Raw genomic sequence first — 18,349 nt, 5'->3', positions numbered from 1 at the left:
CTCCCGCAGCCAAGATTTGTTTCTCAGGTTGCCCAGCCATTCTAAAAACAGGTGCTTTAAGTCAACAGTTTAAATGTGGAATGTTTCCCCATTGTCAAGCACTGGTGATGATTCTGCTGCTACATCATGAAATTGGAGCAGGGGACGGTCCACAGATATTAATTGGAGCCCTGAGACAGAATTCACCTCTGTGTTGGGATAAAGGATGATGATTGGTTCTGGTGGGTTTTCCGGGCTGTGGCCGTGGCCTGGTGGATCTTGTTCCTAACGTTTCGCCTACATCTGTGGCTGGCATCTTCAGAGGTGTATCACCGAGAAAAGTCTGTTTCACACTGTGTTCGATAGATCTTCAAGAAGTGTACAGCAATAGGAGGTAAAGTTAGGGTAGTCAACAAAGGGGGGGGGGGATGGCGCCCGGAGCAATACCTTCTCCAACTATGGCATTATACCCCACCTAGGGCATTACACCCCACTGAAGTCCCTCCCCTTCCCCAAATACTGCCCTCCCCAGGCTGTAAATCTCCAGGAATTTCTCACCCTGAAGTTCCCAACTCATCAAAAGATGAATATGAGGGAGGAGTCCAGCTAAACGCTTCCCCTTAAGTTACAATGACTAAGTTTTCCTGTGTAGTTCAGCGCTGCAGCTGGCGGGGTAAAAGCCAGTTGGCAGATCTCCCAGCTTGCTCTGGTGCTTATGTCAGCTTTGGCTTGCTGACCCCAGTTTCTTTCCAGCCCAAGTGCCCTTTAATTTAAGGAGGTCATAAATTTTGCAGAAAGCACCTTCAACAGCCCAAGTCACCACGTTCAGCTGGGAGGATCAGACACGAGCCAATCACGGAATCTGTTCCATGCTGTGAAAAATGACTCCAGCGCCTGCCGAACAAGTTTGCATCGTTTTCCCCCCAGAGCTATCCAAGCGCAAAAACACTGCCTGTCCAAACAGATCGTCAGCCTTTAACGTTGCTAAGGATAACCCAGATTTAACAATAGTGTTTTTTTTAAATGCACACAGTATTTACTTATAACAGGTTGATGTTATCGGTGTCTATTTAAACAGCTGCCTGTCAAGTGGAACAGCAGCTAAGAAAGGATGAGGGAAGTGAAATGGTCAGGCTATGTGAGAATGCGCATGCAGGAAAAAAAACAATTACACTGTACTGCTCTGTTAGGAATGAATTCAGTGAAACAAACTGCTGAACAGTCACAAATGGGTCAATGAACAGACAAATAGTCTGTGGAAAAATCAACTCCCTTCTTTCTATTGGCAAACAGGACAGCAGCCAAATGACTTAGGAGGCTGATGTCACAGGGTGTTGCGGAGCCAAACCACAGTTCTCTTTTCCAGCAGTTGGGGTACCTCAGTGGCACTTTCCTGCATGTTAGCTGCTAACATTTGTACTAAAATTAAATGCTGTGCTCACGTGTACCCGTTATTTTGAAATATCCACATTTTTGATTCAGTATCCAGTTTGGAGGTGATGTATAAAAACTGTTAACTTATGTCTTCATAAAAATGCTCATAGCAATAACATATAACTCTCAATTTAGTATTTTACATTGCATTCCCCTCTCCAAATGTCCGGTGTCCACAGACTGTTAGCATTACAAAATTTGCATTAGACTTTCATGCATTCACATTTTTGCAAAGAAGTTTGAGTTACATATATACGTAAGTGCCAGCACAACTGACTTACGGCAACCCCAATAAGGGGCTTCAAAGGCAAGTGAGAACTGCCATTGCCTCCCTCTGCCTAGTGGTCTCCCATCCAAGTACTGACCCTGCTTAGCTTCCTAGATCTGAAAAGATCAGGCTATGCTATGCTGCCTTCCCTCCCAAATTTTAGCTAGCAAAATAGTTTCATTAATTTGGACCTCAATGGGAACCCTAAGCAATTTACAACATCATTCTCTCATTCTCCGTTTTACTGTCCCAACAACACCTTATAATGTAGTTTAGATTGAGTAGTATTGGCCAAAGTTCACTTTCATGGCAGAGTGGGGATTTGAACCTGAGACACCCAGATACTAGTCCAATACTCTGATTGCTACACCATGCTGTCTCTCATTTTTCCTGAGAAAGTTCCCCTCAAGTTCTTCTGCCCTCCAACTCGATGCCTGTTTCTTTCTCAAATCCATCCTCTAAGTGCTCATCTTCATACTTGTGACCAAAAAACTCTTGTGCATTTCCTGTAGGGGAGGGGAGAGAGTTCCTAAATCTCAGCTCCCCAAGGATCCAATTAATTACTGTCGATTTCACAAGGCTCCTCTCCTAAATTTCCTCCCAACTGGAAATCTCCGGTGGAGGGGGAAGAAATATTTAGAGTGCCGAAGCTCCATCTCCATAATTGGACAATGTTGCTTGTGGTTACCATGGCACCTTAGAGAAAGCAAGCAAAGCTATGGATCATGGAAGAAATCAGTGGTGTAAAACCTTCGGTTTGGAGGAGAGCTTACTCTAAAACCACCACATCCCAGCGGAGAGATCTGTTCAGATTATGAATGGACGGAAATCAGAGTCTGGAATAACAGCCCTGAGCAGAACATATTGAAGATACCCTCCATTATGAACCACCAGATTCCTCTCCTCCATTTCATTTTTGAATCCTGTGCTTTCTTCAAGAATACATGGATCTCCCAGATGTTCTGTTATCACAACAACTTTGAAGCCAAGTCAACCAATGAATTTCCATGGCAGATGTCTAATTTCAACCTGCATCTCCTTGGTCTCCATATCCCATCGTAACCTTTGTACCACACATATGACACTTAAGACTAATTTAACCTCTAAATCCAGCTTCCATGATGGACACTTTTTGCCCCAAAGAATCTAGAGATCCCCTCATCTCTCTTCTCCATCCCCAGTTTTCCAGTCTTTGGACCTAATAGAAATAGTGAGTTGTGACCCACAACTGGGAAGTGAATTAAACATGACTTACAAGAAACACTAAACCCATTTCTTGGTGGTTTATTTTTGAAGATGTGGTCCAAACATGGAAGCCTATAAAGTGTGTCAGAACAATTGTCTTTAGGAGTGGGAATGGGTGAAGTCCTGTTTAGCTTGGGGCTGTTTTTCTGATCAAAATGAGGAAGAGGTTACAAGAAGAAGAGTTTGGATTTATACCCCACCTTTCTCTCCTGTAAGTAGACTCAAGGTGGCCTACAAGCCCCTTTCTCTTCCTCTCCCCACAACAGACACCTTGTGAGGTAGGTGGGGCTGAGAGGGTTCCGAAGAACTGTGACTAGCCCAAGGTCACCCAGCAGAAATATAGGAGTGCGGAAACACATCTGGTACACCAGATAAGCCTCCGCCACTCAGGTGGAAAAGTGAGGAATCAAACCCGGTTCTCTAGATTAGAATCCGCCTGCTCTTAACCACTAGTCCCCTGCCATTTAGAAATGATGAGGATCAGGAAAGCCAGAGATCACTAACAAACACAATGGTTCTAGTCCTTCTTCTTCAGGGCTCAGAAACATGATGTGTGTTAAATTTATCCTCTGAAGATGCCAGCCACAGATGCAGGCGAAAAGTCAGGAGAGAATGCTGCCAGAACATGGCCGTACAGCCCAGAAACCACACAGAAACCCCAATGATGTGTGTTATTTTGGATGCTCCATCCCCCCACGAACGTGTCGGCTCTGCTTGGCAACATGCTCACTGTGCTTGCTCCTCAGCGCCCTTTGTCATCCATTGTCACCTCTGCATTGGGAACACCCACCCTTTGCCACAACAGACCCTCTCCTCTCCTCCCACCGGTTGCTTTTCAAAGCCTCCTCTCCTCCTACAGGTTGCTCTTCAAAGCCTTCTGCAAACGCTTTCTGGAGCCCTCCCAGCTCCAGTGTGCAACTTTACGACTTCGGAAGCTGTTTTCTATGTGTGCAGCAAAGTGTATGGGAGAATTAATTAGTCACTAACAGGCCACCTGCCTGCCTATTAGCAATAGGCAGTTCTGGTGCTTAAAGGAAGCCAGGTAATGAATAATGATTATTTCTATTATGGGGAAACGCAAGGCCCGGAGGACCGAAAGCAAGTGGCTTCTGCAGAGATAGACGATAGCAGAAGCTGCGATCTGGTTTTGTGGATCAGGCTGTTTGCAAAGATTGTTTTCTTCCTCTATGACTGTCCCAAGGCCCCTATGAACTTTAATGAGGCAATCTGTCTTGAGCTTGTCGGCCAAGGACAAGCAGGGCTATTGTATTGTCCTAACGTGGACAGGTGGAAAGCAAGCACTTGTGGAGCCTGAGAAGCTGACCGGCCGGCATCCCATCTCCAACACAACCTGCCTCTCTTGCAAAAATGGGAAACTGACACAACCCTACAGAATGACGCCACTGAACAGCCCCTCCCACAAGAGGCGGCCAATGAAACAATGCTGAGGAGCTGGGGTAGTGGTTAGCCACAGCGGTGGGATTCAAATGATTTAACAACCGGTTCCGGTGGTGGGATTCAAATAATTTAACAACTGGTGGTTTACAAGCCCTATTTTAACAACCTGTTCTGCCGAAGAGGTGCGAACCTGCTGAATCCCACCACTGGTTAGCCAGCATAAGGCGTTGGGCTAGGATCTGGGAGTGTCAGGTTTGAATCTCTACTCTGCAGCAGAAGCTTGCTGGATAACCTTGGGTCAGTCTCTACCTGCCTACCCACCTCACCAGGTTGTTGTATAAAATAGACAAGGGAGACCAGCAAACGCTGCCTTGAGCTCCAGCAACAAACACTGCCTTGGAGGATGGGTGAGATAATATTATAACCAAGTGTTTTTTTCAGCTGCAATAGCAAGGAGAAGTGGGGTGGAGGGGGACACAGTTTGATGATGCCCAATGTGACTTTTGAGCCTTAGAACAGAAGATGAAGATTCAAATGCCCATATTAGGGTTGTCAAATACCAGGCGGGGCCTGGAGATTTCCCAGAATTATAGCTCTCTCCAGACAACAGAGCTCCATTCCCTTGGAAATAATAGCATCTTTAGAGGGTGGGCTCTGTGGTATTATACGTGCTGAATTCCCTCCCCTTCCTAAACCCTGCTCTTCCCAGGCTCCGCCCACAAAACTTCATGGACTTCCCAACCTGTTGGCCATTGCTCAATCACCAAATCTACTGGCCAGTCTTAAACTTGCTGTGGTGTGTGAGTGTGAGCAACTTCACAAGGTTGTTGCAATGTTGAAGGAAGAGGTGATCATGCATTCTTCCTCCAGACCCTGGGGGAAAAGACAGGATGCAGCTGTGTATGTAAAATGCCATCAAGTCACAGCTGTGATACGGCAAACCCTATGGCAGGGGTCTGCAATCTGCGGCTCTCCAGATGTTCATGGACTACAAATCCCATCAGCCCTTGCCAGCATGGCCAATTGGATTTGTAGTCCATGAACATCTGGCGAGCTGCAGGTTGCAGACCCCTGCCATAGGGTTTTCCAAGGCAAGTGATTAAACAGAGTTGGTTTGCCATTGCCTTCTTCTGCAGAGTCCTCTCCCTTACAAGTACCAATCCTGCTTAGCTCCGACGATCTGATGCGATCAGGCTATACCATGCCTCCTTCCCTCCCCGCTGGAATGCAAATATGGTCAATAAATAATAAATACATGGAAAGTTGCAAATTAAGCAGAAGAGCTGCATATTATCTGCATAAAAGCTCAGCGTTTGCATAGTATTTTCCCTCCAACGTTTTGGGTCATAATTTATTCTCTTTTTTCTATTCATGGAGAGGCAGGCAAGGAAGTCATTGAAGCCCCCCGTTCAACCTGTTGAAATTTTACGAAGCCCCTTCTTTGGCATCTAAGCAGGCCCACACTTTTCCAAACATATCATCACAGCCATAGGGGCTAGAAACTTGGAGATGACTGATATGTTCTCAATTCCTCCTCAATTTTTCCCTGAGCATCTGACAAATTGCAACACACCCTTGCAGTTCCAGGGTAGATACTTTGTCAAAAGGATGCTCCCAGAGTAAAAAAGGATGTTTGTGGCACGTGTAAGCAAGTTGGGCAGCTTTTGGTAGGCTGCTGAGCAAAATTCGCACCAAGCTTCTCTGGCTTAGCTCCTCCTCCCCCTGTAATCTTCCTTTTATGAAGAATTCCTGGTAGAATTTTTCCTTCATTTGTCTGAAGAAGTGAGCTGTGACTCACAAAAGTTCATGTTGCTAGTATATAGGAGATCCATGCAGGAGCAGCAGTGGCGTAATGGTTAAGAACAGGTATACTCTAATCTGGAGGAACCTGGTTTGATTCCCCGCTCTGCCACCTGAGCTGTGGAGGCTTCTCTGGGGAATTCAGATTGGTCTGTATGTTCCAACACATGCCAGCTGGGAGACCTTGAGCTAGCACAGTTCTTCTGAGCTCTCTCAGCCCTACCTACCTCACAGGGTGTTTGTTGTGAGGGGGGAAGGGAAAGGAGTTTGTAAGTCCCTTTGAGTCTCCCATAGGAAAGAATGGGAGGATATAAACCCAACTCTTCTTCTTCTTCTTCTTCTTCTTCTTCTTCTTCTTCTTCTTCTTCTTCTTCTTCTTCTTCCCTACTCGTGTCATGGAAACTCACTGGGTGACATTGGACCGGTCACAATCTCTCAGTCTAACCTACCTCACAGGGTTGTTATGAGGATAAAATAGAGAAGAATAATGTAAGCTGCTTTAGGTCCTCACTGGGGAGAAAAGTGAGGTATAAATGAATTAAATCAATATTGAAATAAATGTTATTCGTCTTTAAGGCGGACCCTGGACTTTGGTTTTATTTGGCTGGGCAAAATACCTGCAACTGTTCTGTCCCAGAAAACAGGGCTAGCTACCTTGGTAGAAAGAATGCACCACTTGGACTCTCTCATGTATTCTCCCTCACAATCTCCGGGGTGGAGTGGCGGTGTGGGGGTGGGGGTAGGAGTGTTAATTATCTGTGTTGGGAAGGTTTGTTGGGAAATGCAGGGAGTTGACAACTTGGTCCTTTGCCTGCATCTGGGAGAATAGCTTTGTCCTACAAGGCTGGGCGGTTCTTGGTGCAGAGCAGACAATCTCCTGGGTCTTGTCTGTACACAAGCGTGCATCAGTAGCAAAACATCCTGGCTGCTGGATAACAAGCTGTTAATTAGCAAATACAGATGCAGCTGGAGCCGGAGAGCAGAGAGCAGGAGAGAGACCCAATGTGATGGAAACAAGCAAGCAAAGAAACAAACCCTTTTTCTGATTGCGGACAGCTAAGATCCTTAGTGACCTGACCTGAATGAATCCAGGCTAGCCTGAGATCTCATCAGATCTCAGAAGATAAGCAGGTTTGGCTCCGGTTATTTATTTGTTCAATTTTTAGATGGCTCCTCCCCGCCCCCGCTTCCCACCGCTTACATGAGCTCAGAGCAGTTTACAACATAATAAAAATAATCATATAAAAATAACATGCAGCAATCAATCATGGCACCTTAAACAGAGTAAAATCAAGCAATGGATGAGATGGTCCAATTTAACTTATAATATACTTCTCATCTTAAACATCACCAAAAAACAAAAAGGGAAAAGGGAAGGGAGGCCAACTAATGATAGATAGAGACCAATGCTTTCTTCAGCCATAGGCTTGGTGGAACAACTTGGTCTTACAGGCCATGCATCAGAGGCGTAGCTCCAAGGGGGCGGGGGGTACATGATGCACCGGGCACATGCCCCTGTGGGGGCGTGGCAGGGGCATGGCAGGGACGTTCCGGGGCAGGGCAGGGGTGGAGGCGCACTGGTGTACCAGGCGCTTTTCTCCCTTGCTACGCCTCTGCCATGCATACTCGGAGACCCCAAGAAACAACTGGGCCATTATGCAGAGTTAGGCAATGACAAACTACCTCTGCACATCTCTTCCCTTGAAAACCCTACAGGTTGACCACAAGGCAGCTGTGATGTAATGGCAAAAAAACAAAACATTCACCAGATTAGCAACTGCATCAGTCGTATTTTGCCTGACCAGGACCTTGAAGCTCCATCCCCCATTGCAAAGAGGTCCCTGCTTCTTCCCCCTAATTCCAAGTCAACAAGTAGCATGGAATGACCTAGCTAGAAAATGATCCTTGTACAATTTAAGGGAAGGGACGGAAGGTGATGAAGCCGAGCATTTCTGACTGGGGGGGAGTGTAGCCCTTCCCTGAGGGTGACTGAAGCCTTCCCAAAGTGCTGTTGTTGAACTTCAGCCAAGGCCTCCATTCAGCTATTTCCACAGAGGTCGGCCATGTCCTCCTTTGTAGCTTAACCAAAAGCAATTATTATTAATATAACACTAAATTAAGTTATTAATTAATAATAGCTGCCGTGGACTGCTTCCATGCATTCTGAGCGTGCCCGGAATCTATTGATTTTCTTTTCCAGCGCTACGTTGCCAACTTGCTTGGGTCTACAGAACTGATTTCTGTTCCAAACATTTCATGGTCCTGCAGCCCCTTCCTTCTGCGGCCTCATCAGGAACCTGGGAATGGAGGGAGGTTTCCACCAGTGTCCTCGCATCAGAGAACGGGGTTGCTTATTGGGTGTGCACAATTGTGCAAGGGTGTAACATCAAAGGAGGTGATTGAAAGAAAGGGAAGAGCAGGTGGCTATTGGGGGGAGCTTCCGCTTTCTCTGTTAAAAAAGCAACTCAGAGAAATCTATGGTGCCGAATGCCTTTCACACCCCGTTTAATCTCATTAGCAATGGTTCAAGCTACCGTCGCTTGGGGAGACTTTTAAATCAGCCAGCCAAAAACATTGCTCAGCTGGCAGCATTTCTTTCCTTCTTGCATTCTGCGGTGTTGCACATTCGTCCTGCCTGATGTAAAACTGAGTCCCAAAGGCCCTGAAAGACACCAGTGGAAACCTCCCCCTATCCCACAATCGGAATAAATAATGCAAAGTTTTGTTACTCTGGTGGTATCTGAATAACAGTCTCTCTGGTGATGGGGGGAATCTGTTGGTATTATTACCAACTGGAATATACCTTACCGAGTTGCAATTATCTTCATACCTCAGGAATTTTGTTCCCTGGAGAAAATGGGAGTTGTTTCTAAAATGTTCAGTTTCAAATGCTCTGCTTCGTGCTCAGGGCTCTGTGAATTTCCTTAACCACTGGGCTGGCCATCCTTGTACCGGGCCACAATCAACCAAGCAAGTGAGCAGCTGAAGCGGGAGTTCTTTTATTTGTCGTCGTTGTCGGGAACATTTTCTCTAGCTGGTCTGGTCATTGACCATATTAATAAACAATGATGCTAGGACTGGGACCAGAAATTATTGTGGCAGATCCGCAGGAGTGTTTGTAGAGGCAAAGTCAACGGCAGAGGAGAATCTGAGCTGAAGACTTGGTGAGAAGGAAGCTTGGGAGCAGGATGTGAAGAGCTGGGAAGCCTAGACAAACCCCGTTTGCGTGGGCAGTCATCATGTAAGAAGAGAAATAGAGGAGGAACTGGCAGGTGGAAAGCCAAGCTGGGATCGAGGGTTGCCAACCTCCAGGTGGAGCTTGGGGATCTCTTGGAGCTACAATTGATCTCTTGACTACACAGATGAGTTCCCCTGGCTGCTTTGGAGGAGGGATTGTATTATGGTGTGTTGCACCCAGGTGCCTTCTTCTGCCCACCAGTGCCCTGGAGAGATTTTCCCTCCAAAAGTTCTGTCAGTTAAGACTTTGACTGAGCAGCCCCATTTGCCAGTTACAGTGGAACCTCGGTTTTCGTTGGTAATCCGTCTGAAAAGAATCGATGAAAACTGAGGCAAACTTTTGCATAGGAATCAATGTAAGTCCAATTAATCCGTTCAAGGCACTCCAAAAAACATACCAAAAACATTTTTTGGTGAATAAACATAGTGTTTAATGCTGAAAACAGCAACAAGCAATAACACTAGGACCAGCTTCAGAGCCAGTGGACCAATGTCGCACCAGAAAGCTGTCCAAAGAGGTCTGACGCCTCTTTAAGTTTCTGACGCCTCTTTAAGATTTGTCTGAAATGGGGCAAGACATTGTCATTAAACAAGTTGCAGACACGACCTGCAATGGCTTTGTCTGGGGGATTTTTCTCCACAAATCCCGGCACCTTACTGCAAATCGATAAAAACCGAGGCAAATCGATGAAAACCGAGACAAATTTTTCACTGAAAAAATCGATGAAAATGAAAACCGAAGGCAATGAAAACCAAGGTTCCACTGTATTTTATGCAGTAGCATGAGCAATGATTTCAACTTTTTTTCACTTTGTGCTTTCCCTTCTTACATTTATAATAAAAAGTAAAATGTTCTTCAGCTGCTCATCTAGGGCACCCCCCAGCCAGGCAGAGGACTATATTGAGGAAACACAGAATAAACTCTTTTGCTTCTGTCGGAAAATAATAACTTAGGCACCAGAGGCTTGATATCATTAAAAGATGAAAAATGAAGTTTTTATTAACAGGAACAATGAAAAATGGTTTTAGGCAAAATACTAAAGATTACAAACACGAAGCTAGTAAGTTGAGATATTATTTACAAGTTGTTGCTGTATCTTTCTTCTCAGCAGTTACAAATTGGCTCAGGTCACTAGCTTATTGCCTTTTAGATGTTACATTCAGTTTATTATACACACAAAGGTGTTGGTGTAACAATACTCAGTTTGTCTTTCTACTCATTTGAAAAACCTCCAGTTTACCCTCAGGGAAGTATTCCTAAACAGTTCCTTCAAACACTGACTTTTAAGACAGTCTCTCCACTAGATATGTCTTGCCCACACATTGCTTAACAGAGAAAGAATTCCAGCTATCCCCCAGAAAGCCATTTTCCTCTCTCTACATATATCTCTGTATTATAATCCCACCACCTCTCAGAAGCTTCTCTGCTTAGTATCTGAGTGTGGGTTCTCCTCAGAGAAAACACCGAGCAACCTGTGTGCCTAATTAGTGTCACTGTTTTGTTAACACCAGGGACTCAGTACAGATTCCTTTTTCATCGGAACCTTCAGTTCCTCACACAGAGTAGCTTAACCGAGATAAAATGGAGCTCCTTCACACACAGGGATCTAAGACAGCATTGTAGCTCCATTGTCCTCCTGTCTGCAAATCAAAGTACCCATTGCAAGGAGTCCTCAGTGCTGAGATCAAGAGGTTTCCAGATGAAGTCCTAGCTGGTCCTGATGCTGCCCACCCCAGTCCTGAACTTTCACACTGGCCGGTGTTACTGACATGTGGATTTCCATTTGATCTTTTGTTCATCCGACAGGCTGAGTAGAATGGGATTGTCTTGTCCAATAAGGAATGCTGCTGAGTCCTAAAGAAGAAGAAGAAGAAGAAGAAGAAGAAGAAGAAGAAGAAGAAGAAGAAGAAGAAGAAGAAGAAGAAGAAGAAGAAGAAGAAGAAGAAGAAGAAGAAGAAGAAGAAGAAGAAGAAGAAGAAGAAGAAGAAGAAGAAGAAGAAGAAGAAGAAGAAGAGTTGGATTTATATCCCCACTTTCTCTTCTATAGAAGTCTCAAAGAGGCTTACAATCTCCTTGCCCTTCCCCCCTCACAACAAACACTCTGTGAGGTAGGTGGGGCTGATAGAGCTCCGAAAAGCTGTGACTAGCCCAAGGTCACCCAGCTGGCGTGTGTGGGAGTGTTCAGGGTAATTTGAATTCCCCAGATAAGCCTCCACAGCTCAAGCGGCAGAGCGGGGAATCAAACCCGGTTCCTCCAGATCAGAATGCACCTGCTCTGAACCACTACGCCACTGCTGCTCCAATCAAGAAGAAGAAGAGTTGGTTTTTACACCCCATTTTTTCTCTGCCTCCAAGTGCTCTCAAAGCAGCTTACAGTCACCTTCCCTTCCTTTCCCCATAACAAACACCTTGTGCGGTAGGTGGGGCTGAGAGAGTTCTGAGAGAATTGTGACTAGCAGGAAAACAAAGCCAGCTCCACCAGATAAGAATCTACTGCTCATGTGGAGGAATGGAGAATCAAATCCAGCTCTCCCAGTTAAACTCTGTCTCAGTCACTAGACAGTAATGACTCTTCCATAGGCAGCACCCTAGCTCTTCTTCCCGCTCCTTCTCTAGTAGCATCAAGTATACAATGTATTGTTGTTGTGTTGTGAATTTCCTTGCCACCACAATCAGGAGCTTGTCACGGCTGGCAGCGTGGAAGCAGACAGGCAGGTTGCTAGGTAGGGAGCTGGGTGTGTGGGTTGGCAGCTGATCAGCATTTTGTGTGAGCAGCTTAGTCTGCACAGAACAACCACTTACTCCAGCTGAGGAGCCTGGCCGGAGTCAGACCCACTTGGCTCTAGGGTTGCCAGCCTCCAGGTGGGGCCTAGAGATTTCCTGGAATTACAACTGATCTCCAGACCACACCACTCAGTTCCATTGAGGAAAATGGCTACTTTGGAGGGCGGGCTCCAAAGTATTCTACCCTGCTGAGGTCCCTCCCCTCCCTAAACCCAGCGCTCCCAGGCCCTTGTCCCAAATCTCCAGAAATTTCTCAATCCAAAACTGGCAACTCTCCTTGGGCCTTTCCCCACTTACCTTAAGCCCCGCGCTACTTGAGGAGAGTAGCGCGGGGTCCCCTGGTGACAACTCTGCCCCTTGAGTGTCAGTCACAAGACCACGCGATTCAGTTGCAAAAAGGCAAATGGTTGAAAAATCAGTGAAAGTTTATTACCAGAGCTCTTACAACTAGATCTAGTTGGGTCCAGGACGAATTTTGCTAGCAATCCATTCATTTTTATAATGATACCTCAACAAGCAGCATTGAATTCAATGATTGCTGCTAATTAGTATTTCACCTCCTCTTTCTTCCCTGTCTATGTCTTGTCTAAATTTGGATCGCTGTTCGGTATCACGTGGTTGGCTGTTGATCAAGTTTGTTGGCTCTAGCTTATACATGTCACAGAATAACCATGAAGCAAAGTTCTCTGGGAGGAGGGTCAGGAGGAGAAAGAGAGCAGGTGGCTTTTTCTGAGAATCACAAGAACACAACATCAAAAGCGAGTATTTCTAAGAGGAAACCTGCTGTGGTTTTGACACGCATCCTAGTACAGGATATAAGATAAGCCTTGGTCTCTGAAAGGCAAGCAGTTTGCTAGGTCAGGGCATCTTGCGAAAGCATGTTTGGTAAAAAAAAGAATGTCTTTTCAGAAAATAAAATGCTTTTTTTCAAAGTTTTTTCTCTGTAGAGTGTTTAAGCTTCAGCAGCAGAGAGGCCTTTAAAATCTTTTGGGGGTCACCTTACAATTCCCCCCTCAAGGACTCTCTGCGTTGCGTAAACCTACAGAGACGGGGTTAAGAGGAATGGTATCAGGATGAGGAGGCTTCGAAGGGACCTCTGGACTCTTTTGAGAGCTCATAGCTGGAACCGCAAGACTTGGGTTTAAGAAGGAGATGGTATTTCCAGAGGTGGGGGGGAAGTTACATCTACCAGATGCAGCTGCATCTTTTTTTTACTACCCTAGAGATGAAATAAGGTGAAACTTGAGGAATCCAGACAGGGGACAGAACAGAAAAGCCAGCCCCTGCACATAAGACAATAAATGCAATCCTTTTTTCACCACCATTTGCTGAGGAACAGAGACCCCCCAGGAAACCTCTTAGCCCCTAGTATCTTGGAACACCAGTCCACGTTTGGACTGGAACATGGGCCAGTGTCTTCAATGAGGTCAGCTGATCTCTTCAATGAAAGCTTTACCCTGGTTATTAATTTATAGGCAGCAATTGGACAGAGTTAGAAGCTTGCCACAGACGCCCCCCTTCAGTTACAAGAAGAAAAGCAAGACTTAGAGTAGGATCTGAATCTAAATGTGAGCCATCATGACAAGCTTACTGCCAAAGGAGCTAAGAAGTGTTTTACGAGCTTCAAAGGGCAATATTTCCCCAAAACACACTGGGATCAGAACTGGGGCTTCTAGGGTGCAAGTTGCACAGAACTTAGATTAATGTTTGCAGAAATTCCTGTTTGGGGGCACCACAGGGAGCAGGTTGTGGGGAAATGGGGGAATACCCGATATTTAGAAACACTTTGGGATGGGAATTAGCCCCGTGAACACTTACTAAATGTAAACAACCTACCCCTTGGGGCCCAGGATCATGAAAGGTATCAAAGCGTGAGTTCTGGATGGGGACCTCCTGTCATAGAGTTCAGTCTTTTTAACTGATGAGTCGTTCACCTGAGCAGCCTGTACCAGTGCGTCTCAGGGATCTTAGAAGAGTCAGGGATGCTGGGGGCTGTCACAGTTCACCTGAGCGTGCTCTGAGAGTGCGTCTCAGGAGGCTTTCGGGTGCAGAAACATAGAGGAATTTCAGAGAGGGGATGCAGTTGTTCGCCTGGAAAAGGCAGCCTAGGAATGCGATCTCCAGGACTTTCAGGAGCAGGAACTATAGGAGGCTGTCACTTGAAGAGGAACTGGAGATCTTTGACTGGATTGTCTAACAGAGGTGGCGACAGCAGTCCAATTCTCGAGGCTCTGGAACCTTGGTGACCACCCAATCACCAGAATCGATATCATGAAGTGGACCGTCTAAGTTGAAGGGACGTTCCTGCAGGGAGAGAAAATGACAGGGGGCCAGAGACCGAGACAAAGACATAACCATTCTTTTTTTTTTTGAATACCCTCCCCAATTTTTAGCTCGCCTTTCTGGGTGCCAGGTGCCCTTAAGGGCCAAAGGTTCTAACCTGAACTTACCACGTTCAAAATGGGGAGAGTTTAAGTTTTCCCCGGGGTGTGAATGATTGTGAGCTGGGTTGACCAGTTGACAAGTTTGACGCATTTGAACAATATGGTACAGCAAAGGACGGACAGGACTTTGACTCTGGAAGTACTGTTTCCATAGTTCAATCAGTTTTGTGCTTCTCCAAAGATGGAAACTGCGTGTGTAACTGTTGACAGAGAGGAACGTCTGAGGGCATCTGGAATCCAGTGGTGGTCGGGTGTCCAGGGATGGATGAGCCAAGCATTTTTTCAAGCCTGCGCTGGTTACATATTCTGAGGGAATTGCAAGTGCCTATCTTAAGCTTCTGTGTAAAACAGGGGGCAATCACTCAGGGGAAGGGATGACCATTTCCCACAACCTACCTTATACGAGTCCTGCCGGCTGAGAGGGGCAGGAGGGCTTGCAACATGGCTTCGAGCTCAGCACGTTGAGCTGAACAACTGACAGGAAGGGAGGCGCACTTGACCGTATGCCCATTTTTATTCACTATCGCCCATCTTGTGTGGCGGGAGCCATCCATCATGAAACTGGAACCATCAGTGTAAAGGATCTCTGAATATAATAAGGGAACATCTTCAAGGTCTGGTCTGGCTTTTTTTTTTTTCTGGTAGTCAATGACTGACACACAATCATGTCTGTGGAAGGAGACATCTTTCATGGAGTCATCAGGTTCTGCCCCAAGAGGGTGAAGGAAAGTAGCTGGATTGTTGCGATCAGAGGTCTCAATGTAGACTTCTGGGTGTTCTAAGAGAATTGCTTGGTATTTTATCAGACGGGCCGCAGTTAGCCAAACTGGTTTACGCACTTCCAGAATGGTTCTGATGGAGTGTTGAGAGAGGATCCTGATAGATCTCCCGAAGGTAAACTTTTGGGCTTCTTTGGCCAGGAGGGCTGCCACTGCCACTGCCTGTAAGCAAACGGGCCACTCAGAGGCTGTGTCATCTAAGCGCTTGTTGAAGTAGGCAATCACCCGAGGTCCCATGGAGGAAGGCTGAGTCAGGACACTACGGGCTATTCCTTGACCATCAGCTTGGCGCCCGTCAGCGATGTAGAGGTCGAACCCCTTCTCTGGGTCCGGGAGGTGAAGAGCTGGAGCTTCCATCAGTCTGGCTTTCAGTTGGGTTACCCAGCATTTGACTTCTGCGGGCTCGGGTAAATAGGGAAGTCGTTGGTGGTCTGCTGTCATCAGGATTTTATAGAGAGATTTTGCAATGTTTCTATAGTCCCAGATCCACAGTCTGCAATAGCCAGTCAAGCCAAGAAAGGAGCGCAGTTCGGCAGGAGTCACTGGGATTGGGGGCCTGTTGATGGCTTCAACTCGCTCAGGTGCCAAGGATCTCTGCCCGTTGCAGAGCTCATGACCCAAAAAGAGAACCAGCCATTGAAACAACTGGGCTTTCTTTTTGGAGACCTCCTAGCCACAATCACAGCGAACATTCAGAAGAGAAACTGATGCAGCATGGCACTCCTTCGCACTCTCAGCTGCCAGAAGGAGGTTATCAACATACTGCAGCAGGACAACGCTGTCCGGTCTGGCCCACTCACGCAGATCTCGGGCTAGCGCTTGACCAAAGATAACCGGGGAGTTCTTGAAACCCTGGGGCAGACGCCTTCAACAGGCTCTGCTGGCTTCTTGACCCTCGGAATGGTAGGTAAAGGCAAAGATGAGCTGGCTATCGGGGTGCAGGGGAACACAGAAGAATGCATCTTTCTGGTCAAGGACAGTATAGTAGATAAGTTCTGAACATAAGGCGGAGAGTAACGTATAAGGATCAGGAACGTTTTGGCACAAGTCTTCAGTACAGGCATTTATGGCTCGCAGGTCATGCACCATCCTCACTTCACTAGATGTTTTTTTTTGAACGGCCAAGATCCCGGACTGTTCTAGGGGCTATCTTCTGCAACGGAGAGGAAGGAGGAACACCCCCCTCAAGGAGTCAATCAGCTGACCACTGCTAGACCAGGTAATAAATCCTTTTTCAGCCTGTCCTGCCTGATATTCACTGGGGTGACATTTGGGTGAAGCTTGACCACAACTGGGGGACAAGTGACAGCTAATCCTGGCTTTCCATTGTCCCAGACTCCTGGCTCAACTTTAGACCAGTCCCAATCAGCCAGCTCCTTCACATAGGGAGCTGGAGGGACCATCTCTCCTCACCAGAAATCTATTCTTGTTCTCAAAAGAATTCTGTTGGTCTGTGCCTCATCTCCCAAAAAACTCAATGACAGCCTTTGTAGAATGCAAAAAGTTTCATCCCAATAGATTCACATGAGCTTCAGGCAAATAGATAAATTCGGTTCAAATGGGGGTATCACAATTCGGGAGAGAGATCTCTGCAAGCTGATACTGAATGGTGGACTGTGTTCCTGTGGCTCCTTGGACCAAAATCCTACATTTTTTTCAGCGATGGGAAGGGGTCGGTTTACAGTAGAGAGAGCTGTTCCAATATCAATTAAAGAAAGTCATGGGTTGATCTGCCCACCCTCACTTTTACCCAGGGCTCAGGGGGGTGGACCATTGCCCCTGACCCCTTCAGTCTGAATCTGAACAACTGCTGCCATCAGTGGGGTTGGGTTAGGCAGAATTGGGCGTTTGGACCCATCAGGATCTTCAGAGAGGCAAAACTGTCCTAATGGCATCTTTGCAAGCATTGGAGAAGCTGTGCAGGGGCTCTCTTTGAGTATCTTGGAAGAGTTCTTCCACCCGGGGCCCATTTCTACTTCTGAAAGCACCTTTCGAGGCTGAAAATGCTTTGACATCTTTGAGTTGGCTGGTGGATGGCAAAAAGTGCATTGAGTATAGAAAAAGAACATTTTGAGGCTGAGTGGAAAACTGGCCCTTTAATTCTGACAATTTAGAAATCTTTGAAGGTCCCCAGGCCTCATGCCGAAATGTTCTGACAGATGAGGAAGCCGCCCTTTGAGGCATAGGGAGGAGAAAAAACAGTGGTTTGCTGAACAAGGGGGTAAATGGAAACAGGAGTCTCGACCGGGGTTTTCAGGGTCATGTCAACAGCCTGCACTTTGGATGGAGGTGCCGAGTCATTCACACCGAGGCAGAGGGTGAGACTGGCAAGAACCTGTTGTTAGGGAGGAGTGCAGAGCAACGGAGGAGCTGTCTGCAAGAGTATAACTGGGAGGTGGATCAGACTGTGAAAGCAGATCAGGCTTTCTCTGGCACTCAGAGGACGATTTCAAAACAACATTTTTGCTTTCTAACTTAACATTTTCATCACAACGTTTTGGGATTCATAATATGAAATACATACAAATATTAGAGTTTTGCCACATACAAATATTAGAGTTCTGCCAAATTTCCTCCTTAAACCAGTAAGTCCGTGCCCGTAAAACATCTGGGTCAAAGGTGCCATTTGCATCCCACTGTGGGATCCCAGATGGTTTGTGCTGTGGCCAAATGGAGGTACAGTATTTTATTATTATTATTATTATTATTATTATTATTATTATTATTATTATTATTATCTCCCAGGGTAATGGTTGGGTCATTAATGAGGCCTACCTGCCATGCTTGGAATTGCTTGCAATCCATCACCTCTTTGTGTTCTCACAATCAGACGTGTTCTTTAAATTACTGACATTGAACAGAATGCTTTCCAGCAGCATCTATTTTAAAGCGATCACAAGATCAGATTGCAAGATTAACTAGTTCAGGGACAGGCACTGAAGGTACACAGAATCACCTAAGGAACAAGTTTCAACTAAAA

The sequence above is a fragment of the Sphaerodactylus townsendi genome, linkage group LG06 (genome assembly GCF_021028975.2).
Source record: "Sphaerodactylus townsendi isolate TG3544 linkage group LG06, MPM_Stown_v2.3, whole genome shotgun sequence".
Classification (NCBI taxonomy): Eukaryota; Metazoa; Chordata; class Lepidosauria; order Squamata; family Sphaerodactylidae; genus Sphaerodactylus; species Sphaerodactylus townsendi.
This window is presented reverse-complemented; position numbering follows the sequence as displayed.